At 41.9% G+C, this 21,306-nt stretch overlaps 1 protein-coding gene across 6 annotated transcripts in view; it reads right to left on the bottom strand.

The window, feature by feature from the left end:
* Positions 1–20,109, bottom strand: part of LOC140190445 (phosphatase and actin regulator 4-like) — a 190,225-nt gene extending 170,116 nt beyond the window's left edge. For 4 of the 6 annotated variants that reach the window (XM_072247041.1, XM_072247045.1, XM_072247040.1 and 1 more), the window contains exon 1: positions 19,937–20,109. The gene's annotated coding sequence lies outside the window, so the exon portion shown is untranslated. The remainder of the gene's footprint in view (positions 1–19,936) is intronic. The other 2 variants (XM_072247042.1, XM_072247043.1) reach the window with 2 other exon arrangements.
* Positions 20,110–21,306: the final 1,197 nt, after the last annotated feature.

The following is a 21,306-nucleotide window of genomic DNA, read 5'->3' as shown; positions in this document are numbered from 1 at the left end:
CCTGACACGGATGACATGCAGGTCATGACCTCGCATGCGTAATGGCTGATCAGTGGCCGTGACAGGGAATGAGGAAAGGTGCAGCTGACCAAATCATATCGCTTCCTCGCGGCCCGGTAGCGCATGCTCTGCGGCCCGGTACCGGTCCGCGACCCAGTGGTTGGGGACCGCTGCTCTACGCCACTCACATATTAGCTCATGTCCCGCCTTCCTGCGTGTAAATGTTCTTGCTCTCTCGCCAATTTATTCCTTTTTTCCAGCCATGAAGTCTTGAAAATGGCCTGCAACTTCTAGTGAGGGTAGTACATCTGAGGCTACGTCCACACTACGCCGGATAATTTTGAAAACAAAGCTTTTTCTCTTCGTTTTGACCCTCCGTCCACATTGAAACCGCATTTTCATCCCCCGAAAACGGAGCTTTTCTACAACACTCTCCAGAGTTTGTAAATTTGAAAACGATTGTTGCGCGTTGCAGTATAGACGGGGTAAACGGAGATATTTTAAAACGCTGCCATGACAACACCGCAACAACAATGCTTTTTCTGCTCCTGCTTGGTACTGCACAAGCACTGCCGGATAACTCGCAGTTGGTGTGAACAGCGTGAGAGTTAAATTGTAAAGAGACCTTTTTTGACTATTTAAAAACGCTGTCATGACGTGCCAGAACTGATGGCGGCAGCACGGCATCTCACTGTTTTCTTAAACGTAACCCCTCACACAACCTAACAATTTCAGAACAGACGGCAGCGAGACTGAAGCCAGAAGAGTTAGAAATGTACTCACCAAATACTTTGACCCATAGCTTACTGAATAAATAAGTATACTCATTTTGCCGTTTTCTGTCCTTGCTTGTATGAAGGTGGTTTACCTATTTTGCAAGTACTTCTCTGAAAACAGACGTGTAACAACCTAATGTAATGTTGTATGCAAATACAAGATAACACTGATGCAGACATGTTTTATACATTTATCAAGATGCTTTATTAATGCAACAGAGTTAGTCAGTTTTTCAATGTTCGTCGCCAGCCAGGTCATACTGTCCGTGAACTACCTTTCCTTTGCCTCTATACGTTCCAGTATCTGTTGTTTTTTAATTTTAAGTCCTCCTGCGCAACAGCCAACAGTAATTCCTTTAAAGTTTTTCTAGTCTGTAACTGGACAAACGCGCACCAGGTATACCGTTTCCTCTTTGCTTGTTTTCTGTGTGTCCCGAGCAGGCCCAGTAGGAGGAGATTCGCCCAAATATCCGTTCTAATGTGGGCGGAGATACTTCGAAAAATGCTTGGTGTGGATGCCTGTCGTCTTTACTTGAAACTGGCGTTTTCCAAATTACCCGGTCTAGTGTGGACGTAGCCTAAGAGTTCTAGGAAAAGCATTAGCATGGATGTGAAACTGCAAGTGACACAGCATATGGAAGCTGGTGAGCATCAGGTCGATGTTGGCACCTCTGAAATTTGCAATGTCCATGGATAATGACCCTGAGTGGAAGCAAAGCAATAAGGCAAAGAGAGGTGTTCTCGACATGATTTATGCTTCCGAGAACGACTTCATGAGAGGAAACTTAAGAAGAGGCTGTCAAATCTCAATGCCTACTTGAAGAAGAAGGCAAAGCTGGAGGAGCCTGGTCCCTCCGCCAAGGTGTAAACAACACCCATTTCGCTCAGCTGCTGCTGCTGCTCCACTGATGTACAGGTTAGGCCGATCTGTGTGTTTGGTACTCCACCAATTACTGTGTAGACATAAAATAATATATCATATATCCCAGGTCTGATTTTTTCTTAAATCAGGCACACATGTCCATTTACGTATTGTTATAATGACCCCTCATAGCACTGATTCACATAGCACTCCACCTCCATGGAACGCATCCTCAGCAGTAAGCGGGGTCTGAGTGTATACAACTGTGAAATTCTTCAATTCTCCGGATAGCCATGAAACCAAGAAAGAAAAGAAAGGTAGTACGATCATCAAACCCCAAATCCCACCTCCCGCACAAAAACCAAGCAAAACAGATCAGGTATATCAACCCCAAAATCCCTCCCCCTGCACAAAAACCAAGCAAAACGGAACAGGCACATCAATCCCCAAATCCTTCCTCCCCCACAAAAAACACAAAGAAAATGAATCAGGCACATTGACTCCCCCTAAATCCCACCTCCCCGCACAAAAAACCCATGACAATTGGGCAAAAAAACAGTAAAAAACTCAAACACGAGGAAATCTGCAGATGCTGGAAATTCAAGCAACACACACAAAATGCTGGTGGAACACAGCAAGCCAGGCAGCATCCATAGGAAGAAGCACAGTTGACGTTTTGGGCCGAGACCCTTCATCAGGACTAACTGAAAGAAGAGCTAGTAAGAGATTTGAAAGTGGGAGAGGGGAGGGGGGGATCCCAAATGATAGGAGAAGACAGGAGGGGGGAGGGATGGAGCTAAGAGCTGGAAAGTTGATTGGCAAAAGGGATACGAGAAGATCATGGGACGGGAGGCCTAGGGAGAAAGAAAGGGGGAAGGGAGCATCAGAGGAAGATGGAGAGCAGGCAAGGAGTTATTGTGAGAGGAACAGAGAGAGAAAAAAGAGAGAATAAATAAATAACGGATGGAGTAAGAAGGGGAGGAGGGGCATTAACGGAAGTTAGAGAAGTCGATGTTCATGCCATCAGGTAGGAGGCTACCCAGACGGAATATAAGGTGTTGTTCCTCCAACCTGAGTGTGGCTTCATCTTGACAGTATAGGAGGCCGTGGATAGACATATCAGAATGGGAATGGGACCTGGACAGTAGAGGAGGCCATGAATAGACATATCAGAATGGGAATGGGACGTGTGTATATAAAATCTATAAGATTGAAAAAAAGGAGTATATAGTCCACGATCACATGCAAAACGCAGAAAAAACATGGGCAACACTCTCCAGGCGCAGCTTTCAATGACTGCATCCTCCAAATCTTCATTCTCATTGTAATGTTCAAAAAGCAGTGATCTTTGTCATTGATAGTCGGTGAGAAATAAACAGCAAGACAATTCAGAACTATCTTGCCCACTGAGGTTTCAAGCATTCAGGCTTGGAGAGGCCAGAAACAGCCAGGAGTGAAAATGAAATGACTTCACTACTTCAACAAGTTAGGAATTACAGTTTAAAGAATTTGAAGTCATCTACGATTATCTTGAATGTTACAATGAGAATGAAGATTTGGAGGATGCAATCATCCAAAGGCAGTCCATTATCTACACTAGGTGTCTGCACCGGTTTTGTTCATTTACAGTCAATCAACACGGCAGCATACACTGTTACTCTTAAGACCTAATACAGTTTTATACTACTATAAGGTTATTGGTAGTGTCCTATTTTGATCTGCATTTCATTTGTTATTGGAGTAGCTGGCTTAATTGGGCCAAACTTAAATGGTCCCAATTAACCAGAATCCACCGTATTTTCCTTTAAAGCCAAGGCTGCAAAGACCCACCACAGGTGCATCAGTGCAAAACTAAACATCAAACTGAAAGTTTAAAGGCATTAACACTTACTAATTAGGTTCTCCTTAGATTGGTGTCTATTTCCCTACTTCAACCCAAGACCATTTATATTACGAGAAACAGTGTTGGAATAAAATCAAAATGTCCTTTAAAGTGATTAATTCATTAGTTTCCTATAACATAATGCATTATGAAAATCGATGTAAAGGAAAATGCAAGAATACTTGTTGCTACTATTTACAGAATTTCTCTATCAATATCACTGTTGCATAAAGTGCAGAAAAAGTTCAAAGTAAAATTTATTATAGTGTACATACATGTCACCACATACAACCCTGGGATTCTTTTTCCTGTGGGCATACTTAGCATATCTATAGAACAGGAACTATAAACAGGATCTGTAAACTGTAGAGAAGCTCAAGTCACAGTTTATGTGAGTCAAAGATGACCTGGTAATCAGGATAGCTGGCGTTTACAGGACTCCCTGTGAATGCGGAGCAGCGTATATCGGCAATGGTGGGAACACGCATCAAGGAGCACAGGAGATGCATCTGTTGGGTTACCTGGAGAAATCACTGGTAGAGGAAACACTGCATTCACAATGGCCATAGGATTGACTTCGACAGCATAAAACTACTGTACAGCGCCAATAGCTTTTGGGGCCACCTAGTGAAAGAAGCCACTGAAAAAAAAACTAGAGGAAAACAATTTTAACAAAGGTGAAGGTCTTGCTCCAAGTAAGGACTGGAATTCAACTGTAAACAAGGTGGGACTAACCAATCAGGAGGGATGGATGATTGGGTATAAATACCACCGGACTGAACATGATCAGGCATCATCCCTGATGAAAATGGCAGATTTAGTCATTGAAACATCGCTTAAAATCGATACTTGTACCCGGCTGGAAGCCCAAGAAGAGTTTATTTGACATATACGCCAGGAAGCACTAGATTCTTTATCATGGAACTATATTTATTATTTATTTATTGAGATACAGCTCCTTCGAGCCACACTGCCCAGGAACCCTGATTAACGCTAGCCTAATCACAGGACAATTTTCAATGACCAAATAACTTACTAACCAATACGTCTTTGGAACGTGGAAAGAAACTGGAGCACCCAGAGGAAACCCACGGGAGGACATACAAATTGCTTACAGATGACATCGGAACGGAACTCCAAACTCTAACGCCCCCAGCTGTAAGTGTTACACTAACCACTACACCACCATGGTGCTCAGTGAATAACAATTGAAATTTGGTATCCTAGCACTTAATACTCATAACAATTTACATCACCATGGATTTGTTTAAAATAAAAAGGAAAAGAGCCATAAAAGCTTGACAGTCCATGATTCACATCTCAGTCATATTCTACCCAATTTTCTTTGATTTACCTCTGAGTCAATGCCCAAGATTTCCATACATATTGTGATAGCGTGCCATTGACACAAGATTGCTTCAAGCAAACAGTCTACAATGATCTGAAGTTAAACACTGAATAACACAGGATAAATAAAGACTTGTCAACAACATTCAATTGAAAATTTAAATGGGTATAGGAATAAACGAAATCCTCAGGAGCCTGCTCTGCCATGCATCTTTGAAACAATCTTGTCACGACACAAACAGGTCTCTTTTGCTTGATTATTTTAAAGCAGGCAACTTCAAAGTGGATGGAGTATGGTATTATTCTGTTTGTAAGCTAATCAAAATCAAGTTCTTATGAAGAAGAGAGAACATAGAGGAATGCCAATCATCTGAAATGTTAAAGCATAGAGTTCAGACAAACTCCCCGGTCAGGACCAGGAAGAAAACCCAGAGGAAATACGAAAATGCCAACAATCTTAAGATAAAACAATACCTTCTTACGAGAATAACTGCAAAGGAACAATTTAAACTTCCAAATAAAATACACTCATATTCCTGGAGGTCCATGGATGCTCTATTATTTGCCTAGACACTCATAAATTAGAAACTCTAAGCCACATAACATACACTTTTGCAAGAACATGTTCAGGAATTGCTAAAATGCTGCAATTTTGTTTTAAAGTCAATCTAATTTAATTAGATACACTAGTGAAATTTAAGAGACTACTAGACAGGTATATGGAGGAATTTAAGGTGAGGGTTATATGGGAGGCAGGGTTTGAGGCACAACAATGTGGGCCGAAGGGCCTGTACTGTGCTGTACTATTCTATGTTCTATAATTTATGTGACAGTTTGCTTTTCTGCTTAATAGCATCATGCCTCAACTTCCCAGAGTTGTCCATAATATTCCAAATAAATCTCTAAGTACGAGCCTGTATGGCTATGTTCTAATATGGTTATTTTTCTGCCTTCTAAGGAAGTCAGAAATCAGAGCAGACATCTGATATTCCCTAGTGATTTTCAATTTAATATTTATTGGCAGGATGTGTGTTAAAGCGAATGAAAAAGTTAGAGTTTGGAGATAGTTTATGAGAATTTAACCAGCTCTTTCTGGGATTGCAACAAAACAATCATGTGACAGAAAAGCCCAAAGTGCAATTTCTCAACTTGCAATGGATACAGCTCATCAATATTGATCCAGCCTTCTTCAGGCACAGTGGACAACGCTCTATGTATGCATAAATCTAACTAGTAACCACAACATTCTTAAAAGAGAAAGTAAGCCCAGCTTCTTTAATAATAGTTCCAGTGAAATTTACCTACCTAGTCACATTAATTCATCAACGTTGTGCTCAGCTCCTCCACTCATATATTCCTAACTTTCACTGTTCCATCAATCCTGACCTTGTTTTTAAGGCTCTAAAGCTCCTTCCCGAAAGCTACCCTCCATTAAAAAGCACCTAAAAACCTAACTTTTGATCAAAACTTTGGTCATCTATCCAACAATTCAACATCAAATACCGTTTGATTCTCTCCCTCCAATATTAAAAATGCTCTATAAATATAGAATATGTTTCTTTAGAAACACAAACTTCAAAACCTGACAGAATGAAGACTGTTCAAGCTTTGGTTTCCATTCATTCGAGTTGCACTTGACAGATCTTTATAACTTCTGATTTGTCCTCCAATGAAGCATCGGTGCTAAAAATTGCTAATTTCCCAACCTATAGTCCTATAAGAGTCAATGCAAACAAATCAGCCAATAATTAGCCATAAAATCAACTGCAGTCCCTGGGATTTAAGCAGCAAACTACCTTACACCCATGAACACAAAGATATTAAACGTCTTCTTTTATTTTTACATAAGCAATCCGGTGCAAAACAGCACAATAATACCTGCTCTAAAATACAGTTAAAGATAAAGGTAAGATTTTTCACATGTACATTGAAATGTGTCAATACAATCTGAGGATGTGCTAGGGGAAGCCCACAAGTGTCACATTTCCAATCCCCACAATTTATAAACCTGAGCATCTTTGGAATGTGGGAGGAAACCCACAGGGTCACAGGACTGTGTGAGATGGTGCTCACATGCACCACTTGTGCAGGCAGCTCATTCAACACTCTCACCACCCTTTGAGTGAAGAAGTTTCCACTCATGTTCCCCTTAAACTTTTTACCTTTCACCCTTAACCCATGACCTCTAGTTGTAGTCCCACCCAACCTCAGTGGAAAAGCCTACTTGCATTTACACTATCTGTACCACACATAATTTTGCACACCTCTATCAAATCTCCCCTCAATCTTCTATGTTCCAAGGAATAAAATCCTAACCTATTCAATCCTTCCTTATAACTCTGGTCCTCAATTCTCAGCAACATCCTCGTAAATATTCTCTGTACTCTTTCAACCTTATTTACATCTTTTCTGGAGGTAGGTAACCAAAATTGCACACAATACACCGAATTAGGCCTCACCAATGTCTTACACAACTTCAACACAACATCTCATCTCCTGTACTCAATACCTTGATTAATGAAGGCCAATGTGCCAAAAGCTTCTTTTCCTACCCTATCTACCTGTGCCACCACTTTCAACAAATTATGAACCTGCATTCCCAGATCACGTTGTTTCACCGCACCCTTCAGTGCCCTACCCTTCACTGTGTAAGACCTACCCTGGCTAGTCCTACCAAAGTGCAACACCTCACACTTGTCGGCATTAAATTCCATTTGCCATTTTTCAGCCCTTTTTTTCCAGCTGGTCCAGATTCTACTGCAATCTCTGACAGTGCTCCTCACTGTCCATTACAGCCCTAATCCACAAATAGGTGTCATCCACAAATCTGCTGATTCAGTTAACTACATTAACATCCAGATTATTAATACAGATAACAACAGACCCAGCACTGATCCCTACGGCACTCCACGAGTCACAGACCTCCAGTCAAAGAGGCGACTATTTACTACCACTCTCTGGCTTCTCCCAAAGGCCAATATGTATTCCAATTTACTGCCTCATCTTGAATACTCCCTGAGCAACATCCTTTGTGGGAATTTCTCAAATTAGACCACAAGATATAGGAGCAAGAATTAGGCCATTTGGCCCAACAAGTTTGTTCCCCCATTTCATCATGGCTGATCTAGTTCCTTCTCAGCCCCAATTGCCCACCTTCTCCCCGTATCCCTTCATGCCCTGACTAATCAAAAATCCATCAACCTCTGCCTTAGAAATACCCAATGACTTGCCTCCATAGCCACCTGCTGCAACAAATTCCACAGGTTTGCCATTCTCTGATTGAAGAAATTCCTCCATTCTAAAAGGATGCCCCTCTACTCTGAGGTTGTATCCTCCGATTTCAAACTTCCTCACTATAGAAAACATCCTCTCCACATCCACTCTATCAAGTCCTTTCACCATTCAGTAGGTTTCAAGGAGGTCACCCCTCATTCTTCTGAATTCTAGTGAATACAGGCCTAGAACCATCAAAAACTCTTCATATGACAGGCTGTTCAATCCCAGAACCATTTTCTGAACCTCCTTGAACCCACTTCAATGTCAGCACATCCTTTCTTAGATAAGGGGCTCAAAATTGTTCACAATACTCCAAGTGAATTATCCAGTTCTTTATAAAGCTTTGCTTTTATATTCCAGTCCTCTCGAAATGAATGCTATCATCGCATTTGCCTTCCTCACCACAGACTCAACCTGCCAATTAACCTTCAGGGAATTCTGCACAAGGACTCCCAAGTCCCTTTGAGCCTCAGATTTTAGAATTTTCTCTCCATTTATTAAATAGTCTACAGTTTTATTTCTTCTACCAAAGTGCATGACTATACACTTCCTGACACTATTCTATCTGTCACTTCTTTGCCCATTCTCCCAATATGTCTGAGCCCTTCTATAGCCTCCCTACTTCCTCAAAGCTACCTAACCCTCCACCTATTCACCCAATATCTGCAAACTTGGCCAGAATGCCATCAATTGCATCATCCAAATTACTGACATATAATGTAAAAAGTCGTCCCAACGCAGACCCTGTGAAGCACCACTGGTCACTGTCAACCAACCAGAAAAGGTTCCTTTAATTCCCAATCTTTGCCTCCTGCCAGTCAGTCAATGATCCATCCATGCCAGAATCTTTCCTGTAATAACATGGGCTCTTAACTTAAGCACCATCTGGTCCAGGTGGCTTATCTACCTTCAGACCTTAGTTTTCCAAGCACTTTCTCCCTGTCATGACAACTTCACACACTTCTGGAATTCATTGCCTCCTGACACTTTCAAACTTCCAGTGTATTGCTAGTCTCTCGTACTGATTAAGGAAACCTTCCTGAACACATTTGACAAGCTCTATCCCTTCCACTCCTTTTACAGTATGGGAGTCCCAGTCAACACTTGGAAAGTTAAAATCCACATGTTCACAAGATCCTTTTAGACCACTCAAGTTAAGCAATCACATGCTCCAAAAAGTCATGGCAACAGATTACAGTTACTATTTTCCCCAGTATCATTCAAAAATGTTACCTCCTGTGAGATGCTCTAGTGAAACATAACTTTGGTGAACAATGCTGGGGTGAAGGCCATGGTAAGTGAAGTCACATTTACTTTCTCATTAACCTGGGAATTATAACTATCCCAGTGAGATGCAACACAGAACTTCGACTTGCCAAGTTCATGCTTAAAACTTGTTGACCCAGAAAACTCTTCCACAGCTCTGCTCTACTGACGGAAAAGGCTCACGTACGTGAGACTGAAGTCCTCAGACCTCTCTTAACCTCCATGCAAAGACCTTGGAAGTCACAATACCTCCAGCTCACATTCCTAAAGTTAGCCCCCTACAATCATTCAGTAAGCAAGAATACTGTTCTCAGCACAACTTAAACAAGCCTTCTGCATATATTATTTAAAATGACCAACATTATAGACTGTTAATTGGTTCAAGGACATCAGCTATTCAACTGCAGTGCCATAGCTGCGCCTGATCTCCTGTTCTTGAAAACTGTTCACAAATACTTGGGTATGCTCATGGATATATTTGCTGAAGGTAGTAGTGATAGCTTTAGTGCAGCACACTGTAAAAGCAGCTTGACATTGTAGAGATCTGGGGAAGAATGTCTGGAACCATTCCAGTAGATGTGATATTACACTGGCAATCAGCTGTGCACACTGGACCACTGCAGGAGGCTGCACATTGCCAAAAAGTAGGACAGGTCTAAAATGTTAGTTTTAAAAGTGAAAAGATCTTTCAATTCTTGCCAACTGCCTCAGCAATTATCACAATGTCAGGTGCTGAGAGTAATGAGATCAGCTGCTCCCAAAAAATGGTCAACACCAGGTTCATAAATCAGATGGTAAGCTGGGCTGTTCCAGAGCAGCAGCCAGCACAAGGGCTCACTCACCACCACCACACTTTTACTGCACAAATTTGAGGCTATTCAAAACTTTTGTGTCTGAATCCTAACTCACACTGTTTTGCTCACTGGTCTCCACAGGCTCACAGTCTAAAAATCCTCAATTTTCTTCATAAAATTCTCACAAATCTGAGACCCTTCTTATTGCTGCAAATTCCTCTTCTCCTCTGGGTACCTTTAATTCAAATTAATACACATTCCCAATTTTAATCCACAACGTGAACCCAAGTCTTCAGCTGTTTCTGTCCCAATCTCTGAAGCTAATCAGCGTCACACTCTCCTCATGACTGCATGGATTTCCTACAGGTGCCCTCATTTCCTCCGGTACCCTCAAGGCATGCCACTTTGGAATTTGGCCATTGTGTTGCTGGGTGATGGAAAATGTGGGTGATTTGATTGGATGAGAGAGAGAACAGGATTGCAGAGTAAAGGAAATGATGGGAATGCTTCATGTACAGAATGGTTTCCTTCTACGCTGTAAAAATCCCCTTCATAACTCCAACTTTAAAAAAAAAATAATCACTTGAAGCTGCTCCTTTAAACTTTTAGCTATCTGTCCTATTAAACTCTTGCATCCTGGCATCAAATGCTCTTTGACAATGCTGGGAGAAGCACTGCAGTGCTTTGCTGCATTGGGAACACAGGTACATTTAAAGGTATAACAGTGTAGGACCACGACTGAAAATATCTAACAAGTCAACCTGCTCCCCATTAATTGTTGTGGGAGATGACTACATACTATTCTTCCAAATAGTCCAAGATATAAAAGAATTTCAGGATGTATATTGTATACTTTTCTCTGACATTAAATGTACTTAATGAAACCTATAAGTGGAATTGACTGCTCTATGACATTTATCTTGGAGAAGGAATAATTAACACTAATAAATATTGGAATGCTTTGCTGGGAATTAAGCATTTAGTTTGCTCAGAGCAGAAAGAGTCAAAACTGGGGTTGATGTGTTTTGACATTGGTGAGGCCATCCATTCCCTCTCTGCCCATGTGTTGATGGCAGTTAGGATCAACTTCAAATTAAATTTATTATCAAGGTTCGTATATGTCACTATATACTACCCTGAGATTCATCTTCTTGCAGGCATTCACAGCAGAACAAAGAAAAACAATAGGATCATAGAGAACCAAATTGAAAAATCACACGTAGACTAGACTAGATAAGAGAATGATGGACATTAATGAATCAAATGGGCATTTACAGCAATCCAGTCTGAAGCCGTCAGGCAGAGATTTAAATTTTGCTTTGAGATCAGTATTCCGAACTTAATGATAATTACTCAGTTTATCCAGGCTCAGGGCAGAATAAAACAATTAAGCTTTTGTAGCATCACACCAGGTCTCACTGCAACTAACTCCACATACTTCCACTTTACCCCCCCCCCACCCCCCCGCCATGCTAGAAACATGGTCCCACCCCTTTTGATCCAAAATCCTTTCAAAGATTATTACTAAATCTCTCCCCATTTATGCAGGGTACTCCAGATCAGATGCTTGTATGCAAAATAAACTCTCCTTTTAATTTTGAATAAATTGCATCTTTCATAAATTCAGGATGCTCCAAAGCAGGCTGTGGCCAAAGTAGCGTATGACACCCTTCTAACAGGTCAAGCAAAACCAATCTGCACACAGAGCAGAATGAAGTTAAACAACATAACTTTTTCTTGTAAAGCCGGTTCAAGGATTAATATGGATTTCCCCTAACTTTCTCTTGAAAGTAGATCTGTGGGATATTTTAACCCATCAGACAGGACAGATGTAGTTTTGTTTTCAAGTTGAAGACCCTTTGCCCATCCACTAATCAGCATGGTTCAGGCACTCAGAGCACATTTTCCTGGCATAGAAGCAATTTAAACTCAGCCCCCATCAAACTCCTTCCACCAAATGTCAAAAGAAGTATACACAAAACACAAAGCGTAGAAGAGAATCTAATCAGTTATCTGTAAATTGACAGTGTAAAACAAAACTACCTGAAAACAATATACTTTTTCCTAACACTTAATTGACTAGTTATCTATTTTACTTAGAGATACAGCACAGAACAAGCCCTTTCTGCCCAACGAGCCATACCACCCAGCAACCCAACTAATTAACACTAGCCTAATCACAGGACAAGTTAAAAGGACCAAATAACCTATTAACCAGCATGCCTTTAGACTGTGGAAGCACCTGCAGAAAACTCACATGGTTCACAGGGATAGCATACAACTCCTTACACATGGCGTCAGAATTGAACTCCAAACTCCAGAACGCCCCAACCAGTCATTGCAATGCCCTAACTGCTACACTATGGATCAAAGCTACAATACTGACAGAGAAGAGGAATGTGCTGGGTGAAAATACAAAAACCATCCACTGGTTGGAAATGAGAACATCAGCACCTGTTCTGGCACTTCAGCATCAGTGTATTTCTTTAAAAATTAACAGTGGAGCACAGTTTGGTTCACTATTTACACAAATAATTATTACTAATTAGTCAAAGTTTACACTGACCCTTGATTAGTCAGCAATTAATACTTTGATATCATCAGCAAACATGACACAAGATTGAGGGCACAGAGATCCTATCAACAAAACTCTTCAACAAAATGCTTGAGAATACCGTTCCAAAAGTCACATTCATACTGCATGCAAGGTCTTCTGATCCACCATTATCATGTCCTCTTTTTTTAAAAAAAAGGCAATAAAATTAGTCCTAGTCTGCAGCCTTCCTAATAACCCAGTGATTTCCTTTACGAAAAATACCCAATAACCTTTTACAAGATACCACAAAACATACCACCATCTTTACAAGCATGAGTTTCAGATTAGAACAATTCTGTGCATGAAAAAAATCTCAACTCAATTCTGCTTTGTTAACTTGAAAGGTTCCATAAACTGCCAGTTTTGACTTGCTGTGAAACAGATACCGTCACTGATAACTGCGTCTTAATGCATTGAAGGCACTGGCTAGAGATTTTTATTGCCTAAATTATGATCAACTCAAGGAGAATTGTTACAAAAAAATTAATGAAAGCAATGGGAATATTTTGTAATTGGATTCTTAGTCAGGCCTGACAACTTGATGTGGTACATTTTCTGCAAGCAACCTACTGTTGTCCAGGTCAAGCTGTTTATGAAACACCTTCGCACTTTTGCATTAAAAAATGACCTAGATTATAACGTTGGACTTCACTGAAAATGTGCTCCACTGAATTTGGGTGAACTTAACTCTTTTGCTTCAAGATCTTAATCTGATCTGTTAGGTGGAACTTATCAGAATTGTTTATGAGACTTATCACAATGCAAAAATGTAAAATACATGCACGTCCTTGCCAATCTTATTTCCTATCTATATAAATATATATATCTCTTACTTATCTGCAAAACATCTAAACCTTTCAATATTTAAAGTGAGGTTGATAGGTTCTTTATTAGTAAAAATATCAAAGAATACAGGGAGAAGGCAGGAAAATGGAGAAGAGCGGGATGATAAATCACAATTATTGAATGGCAGAGCAGACTTGATGGGCCAAATGGTCTAATTCTGCTCCTGTGTCTTCTAGTCTTAATAAGAAAATATGCCTGATGTATCATTGGGCCTGAAGCCATCTGGTCTGCTGTAACAGAACTGGACATACTCGCTGCTTTCTCATTTACCACCTTGCCTCTCACAACTCTCATTCCATGTCAAACTTTCTCTATCCTTCAGAGCCAATTTTCCACTCACTGGTTCAGTATCTCCACATTGACGGCTGCTCTCAGTACTAGAAGATTTTGTTCTGTTAATGCTGTTTCGCGCATCTCCAGCTGGCTTCCATTTCTAAAATGGACATACATATTCCATCTCTAGCTAACAAGTTCCTGACTCCTGGTCATCTTTCAAGTAGTCTCTAATGCCCAAACAACTCAGACTGACCCGAGCAATCTTCCTTGTCAATAAAAGCTCATCTCTCCTGGCTAGTTCCAGTCATTATCAGCCCAGCTATTCCCAAGCCAGAAAAAGAATTTTCTCTGACCCACTTAAATATATTACTTTCATAGCAAGGCATTACATTGTAAAACCAGGTTGTGCAACAATTTACAAGCCAATAACTATGCCCCACCCCCTCCCATAACAAGATATCAAATAACGAAGAATGGCTTTGCACTGCCCAATCGGAAGAGTAATCTCACAGCATCATACACAAGATACACAGGCATACAAACAGGATATCAGTTCACAACAGCATTTACACTCTACTGAAGCCACCTCTCATTGTTCTCCTCCCATTAATGAATCAGTCTTACCCTCTTTTCAATGTGCTTGTCGAACCTCCCAAATCAATTCATCTATATTATTAGCTGCAACCAAAAATTTTGGTAATGAGTTCGACATTCTGCATACTTTGGGTAAAGAGCTTTTTTACAATGTATTTTTTAAAATGTATTGATTATCTTATAAATAATCAATATATATATAAAAGATTGATGGCCTCTAATCATGTACTTTCCAACAGTGAAACCATTCAATCCAAATCCAATCTCATTACCTACAAGGACCTCAGCTGCTTTTCCAAGAGAAAAGGACCCAGTTTGTTCATCTCCTACATTCACTTCTATGTCCTACCTAACCAGTGGTGCAACTTCTAATGGCTGGCTAATTTGAAAACTGTGCCGATTGTTCATTGTTAGGCTACCCCAAATTATTCTTTGCTTCATTCGGCATCCCATTATATCTCCTTCTACCAAGTTAAAACTGAGTGTTACATAATTCCATGGACATAGTCTATTGCCCTTTCTTAAATACCCAAGTTATTTCTTATATATCCATTCATTCTCTGACACACTATTTTCTAACAAATTCTTCTCTACCTATTCCCTAGATTAATTTAACACATGTAGATTTATTGAATGTCATCTTCTTGAAGTTGGCTTTGCTTACTTAAAGTATCCCTTTTTCATATTTTAAATGTATATACTGTATTTCATTATAGTTGACAGAGTAGAGGCATGTCTCTACCAAAGGAGGCACTCTTTCCCACTACCAGCCTGCAGGTCACCCTTGGGCAAGATGTAGCACCTGCCTAGTCCACCCCCACAACCCAGTCAGAGTCACGTGAAGCCATGGTATCAGATGGCAAATGGTCGTATGAGCAGCTGCTGCATGTCACAAGTCCTGCTTGTGCAACCACTGACGCCAGGCAAAAAATCTCTGAAGAGTATTGATAATGGCTGAGGTCACCCGTCTGGTGGTGTCAAAATGGTTGTCGTGATGCCTCTAGTGTGGTAGTGTAGTGGGTACAGCTTGTCACTCTTTCTCTCAGCTTCCACTGCTGGCTAGCAGTCTTGCGAAATGGAGAACTGAATGTGCAGATCCCTCTCTGCCAACACACAGCCTCTCCGATAGCTAGCCTCATTTAGTGCCTTCTCGCTGCTGACACACAGAAATTGAACTCCTTTTTGACTCCAGGCTGAACTACAGAGGACGGGGAGGAGGTCTGGGCCCTGCACACATAGCACACAGGCCCACCAGTGTATGGACACACCCTGGTGCTCGTGAACCAGATCCCCAGCTATGGCTAAATAGCCCCACTGCCTTGTGGGCAGCCTCGGGAGAGACAAAGGCTACGGGAGTAAACCCAGACAGCAAATCCAGAGTGGAGCCCCTAAGTCAGCTAGATGTCATTGAACATCCTTCCAGCAGCTCCTGCAGGCAAGCTGGTGCCAAACGTATTGCTTCATAAGCTTTACTTTGGATTACACTGGTGATGCCGAGAGGGGGATCGTGACGACTGGGCGTCTCAGGATCTCCATACCTTCCACCCAGGCTTGTGATGATGATCATCATCACCCATTGTCCTTCAAGACAGATGGATGCCAACTAACCTGTCTTGTAAAGACACTGTCCAGGAGACAATGGCAAACCACTTCTGTAGAAAAGTTTGCCAAGAACAATCATGGTCATGGAAAGACCATGACTGTCCATGTCATATGACACAGAACATAACAAACAAATATTTCATTATTCTCTACCTGACCCAATGCTACAACCACCTGACTGATTTTGTCCAATAAATAGATACAAAGAAATTTAATATTTTTCCATCTGCCTATAAATGCCTTTGACATTGTACCATCAAATTCCATTAAATTTTGTTTCGATGTATTTGTAAAATATGTCACTATTTTGGCTTTAAGTTCCTTGATAATTTAATCTCATAGTTCCCTTTCCTAATAATTTCCCTGATTTCACTCTTCACCTTCACTAAATGTACATTTGTTGCTCTCAAATACAGTAATTTCCATGTTGTCTTTATCCTTGCCCTTAACATTACATCTTTATTCATCTACAAAATCTGAATGCTTACTTCCTTTCCTTTCAGTGGAATACATGTTTCCTGCATGTTGTCCGTCACCATTTTAAATGTTTCTCCATATCCCCATTAGACAATATTTTTACCCATTTTTATCCCAGCCTTGATTCTTCTGTAAACATTTCTCACTAACTTTTGAGATCTCCGAATGCAACATTGCTTACTTAGCATATTTTTGATTAAAGTCACTATGTGAAATGGTATATTGACACTTCACCTCATATTTCAGCTAAACTGGCCCACACCAATCAAGATGGCCTATCTGCCGTTTGGCCCATGTTTCCCAAACATTTCTAATCAATGCACCTGTCCATCTGTCTTTTAAATGTTGTTCTACTGCTTCAATCACTTCCTCTGGCAGCTCGTTCCCTCTATACGGGGGGAGAAAGTTCCCACTGAATCTTTCCCCTCTCACCATCAACCTATGCCCTTGTGTTCTTGGTTCTCCAAACAATATGTGCATTCACCTATTTACACCCCTCATGATTATATACCTCCATAAGATCATCTCTCAGCTTCCTATGCTCCAAGGATGAGACATACCTTGTCCAACCTCTCCCTACCACTCAGTCTCCAGTCCTTGTAATTTTTTTCTGTAATTTAACAGCATAGACGCAAGAAATAGGAGCAGAGTAAGGAAGTTCAGTCTATCGAGTCGTTCTGCTCTTCACTCCTGCCCGATTTACTTTCCCTCTCAATCTCATTCTTCTGACTCTACCCATATCCCTTCACGCTCTGACTAATGAAGAATCTATCAACCTCCGCTTTATACCTAATGACTTGGCCACCACAACCATGTGTGGCAACAAATTCCACAGATACACCACTCTCTAGCTAAAGAAATTCCTCATCTCTGTTCTAAAGGGACACCCCTCTATTCTAAGGCTGTGCCTGCTGGTCCTAGACTCCCCCACTATCGGAAACATCCTCTCCACATCCATGCTATCCAGGCCTTTCAATAAAATTCCCTCCCATTCATCCAAACTCCAGTGAGTACAGGCCCAGAGCCATCAAGCACTCCACATACGTTAACGCTGATGAAAATTTTAACACAGACCATAGTTTTGGCAACAGGTAGGCAACACACCCACTGGAAGCCTTGGCATTGCTTAAGACCATGTTAATTACTGTCAATGAGGACTGTATAACATCCCTGCAAGTGGAGCCAATCCCTTGCAGCAGAGGATTTTGCACCTTCTCCCTGTGATAGCGTGTTTCCTCGCAAATCTCAAATGCTTGCCGGTTGGTAGGTTAATTAGCCACCGTAAGTTGCCCAAGTGTGAGAGGGAGTAGAATCTGGGGGCAGTGAATGAAAACATGGAAGATTAAAGGGATATGGTAATGGCTAGTTGATGTTTAACACAGATTGTTAGTACAAAGGGCCTTTTCCAAGCTGCCTCGCTCCAGCACCACCGATACACTATTTCCCATTTTCTGAAATGGCTCATCCTGACCCTCCTGAGCAATCCTGTGACCCCACTAACTCTCCTCATATACCCATCATCTGGCCTCTTCTCTCACCCACATACACCGGGGGGTATTTATATTAACCCAACAACTTTCCTTTCTGGTGTGGGAGAAAAAAAAGAAAATCGAAGCATCCAGGGAAAATACACACACTCAAAGGGAGACCGTTCAAACTCCACCCATGAAACATGTAAGTCGTAATTACCTGATACGCCAACGTGCCACCCTCCCAGGGAGCTTTCCCATACGCCAACGTGCCACCCTCTCAGGGAGCTTTCCCATACGCCAACGTGCCACCCTCTCAGGGAGCTTTCTGATACGCCATGCCACCCTCTCGGGGAGCTTTCCGATACACCATGCCACCCTCTCGGGGAGCTTTCCGATACGCCAACATGCCACCCTCCTGGGGAGCTTTCCGATACGCCATGCCACCCTCTCGGGGAGTTTTCAAATACGCCAACGTGCCACCCTCTCGGGGAGCTTTCAAAGCCACTGGCACAGCGACAATTCACTCTCAAGTTATTGACACAGTGTTGAAGAATGAAAAATTGATTGGAACCACTTCAATTGTTTTGTGCTCCTCTGGAACTTATTTCCATTACCCTCCATACCAACCTTCACCTCCTGGCTAGCAGTCTCCACCGTTCTATCATTTCCAGCATCTCAGAATAAGAATCAGATTTATTTTCACTGACATACACCTTAAGATTTGTTGTTTTATGGCAGCGGCATAGTGCAATATATAAAACACACTATAAATTACAATACATACAAAAGTAATTAAACAAGCAGTGTAAAAATAGTGAAGTAGTGATAATGGATTCATTAGCCATTCAGAAATCTGATGGCAGAGAGAAACAAGCTGTTCTTAAATTGCTGAGTATGTGTCGTCCGGCTTCTATTCTTCCTCTCTGATGGTAATAGTGAGAGAGAGCACGTCCTGACTGGTAGGTCCTTAATGATGGACACTGCCTGTCCCGGACAGGATAGCAGCCCCCCTCCTCCTCTTCTTTTACAGTATCTAGCAGGATCCAACTGTACATTCACCCTCCAGTACAGCAGTATTTACTGTTCTCACTGTCTGGGTTTTCCAGCGTCTCCCACTCACCATATCGGACTTCCAGCTTTGGGCCACCTCACTTCATTCCCAAGGTGACACAAAAATACCATGTCGACCTTGGTCTTCCCCACCCAACTCCCCTCACATCACTCCTGTGATCCCACTGCCTCCCAGATTTCCAATCCATGTTTAAAGTACTTCCCCAGATGTTCACTCGCCTCTGACAACTTACATTTCCATAGCTCCCGGTTCCCTAAACTCTCATCAGCCTCAAACTACCGGCTATCTCAACTCAGATTCCCAGTCTCCTTCCTCTAATAGCTAGCTCTTCCACTGGTATCCACTCCAATCTACCTCCCTCACTTATTTCCACTCTTCCACCAGCCTCTAACCCCTTTTCACTTTTCCCCTTAATCCACAGAGAATCTCTGTTCCTCTATCCCCAGTGATCATTTGCTCCCCATTCTATAATCATCTCTTCACCCTCCATCTTTCACTACTTCCCTCAATTCCTCCTCCCCCCATCCCACTGTCCACTCCCCGACTGCTTCTCACACTTCACTTTCCTCTCCACACTTTATCCACCTCTCTTTCACCAGCTTCTTCCCTCCTTCGCTCTCTGCACTCCCTTCGGCCACTGTCCACTGTCCCCTCTCCCCTTCCCGGTCCATTCCCTGCACTCCCCTCAGCCTCTGGATCCTCACCCTTCCCTCCCTCACCTGCTCCCTGTGTCCGATGGCTGGTTCCCTCTCCCCTCTCCGACCCAATCTCCTCTCTTCCCGCTCCTTTCGCCCTTACCTGGCACTGCTGTTGCCACCCCGGCTGATCTCTGGTGCCCGATCTCTGACCACAGCCTCCAAGTACCTGGGCCGTGAGCGGCGCAGCGACTCCAGCTGTTACGAGTACTCGGCCTGGCTGCGGGGTATCGGGCAGAACCCCAGCGCCCGCTGCCTCACCTCGACTGGGAAAGCGGAAACCGAACCATGGCTCACGGGAACTGTAGTTCGAAGTCGCCGCACCTGCGCAAAAGGAAAAGGACCACGAACTACAACCCCCAACATGCACTCTACTCCACATTTTCTCCGCCTCTGTATCCCTCCGCCCATGCGGAAGTTGTGACCAGGTGCAGGGGGGTTGCTGAAGAAGTACGTGGGCCTGAAATCAGTCTTTTGTTTAACAGAAATAATTTAGAACATGAACTGTTAAGAGAGGCAATAAAAGTCTGTACGTCAAAAACATGAAATTTTCAATTGCGTGGAGTTGTCAAGTCCCTTGTAGATCTTCTAAGTGTTTTCAAGTTAAAGGTATATTTGTAATACTTCTAAGATTGTTTTCAAGTTAATGTACTGTCCTAATACAGAAAATTAGATTTTTTAAATTGGCTTTTTTTTTATTACTGCCCCTCTCTGATTGTCTTTGATGTTGAGCCACCTCAAACCACTGCAGGTTTTCAGAGTAGGGTACTTCCACAATTGCTGTTGGATAGAATATTCTCGGATTCAGAGCAGTAACAATGAATGCAATGGATTTCCAAGTCAATTTCATGTGCAATTTGCATGGGGACCTATAGATGTTCACAGGGTACCTGCTGCCCACGTCCTTCTTGGTGGAAGAGATTGTGGGGTTGAAAGTTCCATTGGAGTAAACTGGACACATAACAGAGGTGCACACTGAAGCCTTTGTGCATCAGTGTGGAGAGAATCAATAGTTAGAGAGACTGATGGGGTGCTAACCTCAGCTCAAAATTTATTGCTGAAATGCAGCCAATTTAGAGGACAAACAGAAACTATTCAGACTATAGTGCCTGCACTCCAGAATTGGTGTCACCCCAAACTCAGTAAGCAAGGTGCAACATAAAAATAAAGCATATGTTTGCACATGTATAAAGTATTAACTCCAGATCATTATAGACTCGTTCACTAAAGTATAAGGGAGGTAGGGCCCTGCACACAGTGTCCACAAGCCACAAGTCATTCGTCAAAGTCAAGTCATTAACAAAGAATGCATACGTTACCATATACAACAATGAGATTCATTTTCTTGCAGGCATTTACAAGGAGATAAAGAAGTACAATGGAACTTATGAATATATATAAGCAAAGACTGACAAACCGCCAATGTGCAGAAGAAAATAAACTCTGCAAATAAAAATAAGTAAGTAAATAAAA

This window comes from Mobula birostris, chromosome 30 (genome assembly GCF_030028105.1).
Source record: "Mobula birostris isolate sMobBir1 chromosome 30, sMobBir1.hap1, whole genome shotgun sequence".
Lineage (NCBI taxonomy): Eukaryota > Metazoa > Chordata > Chondrichthyes > Myliobatiformes > Myliobatidae > Mobula > Mobula birostris.
This window is presented reverse-complemented; position numbering and strand designations above follow the sequence as displayed.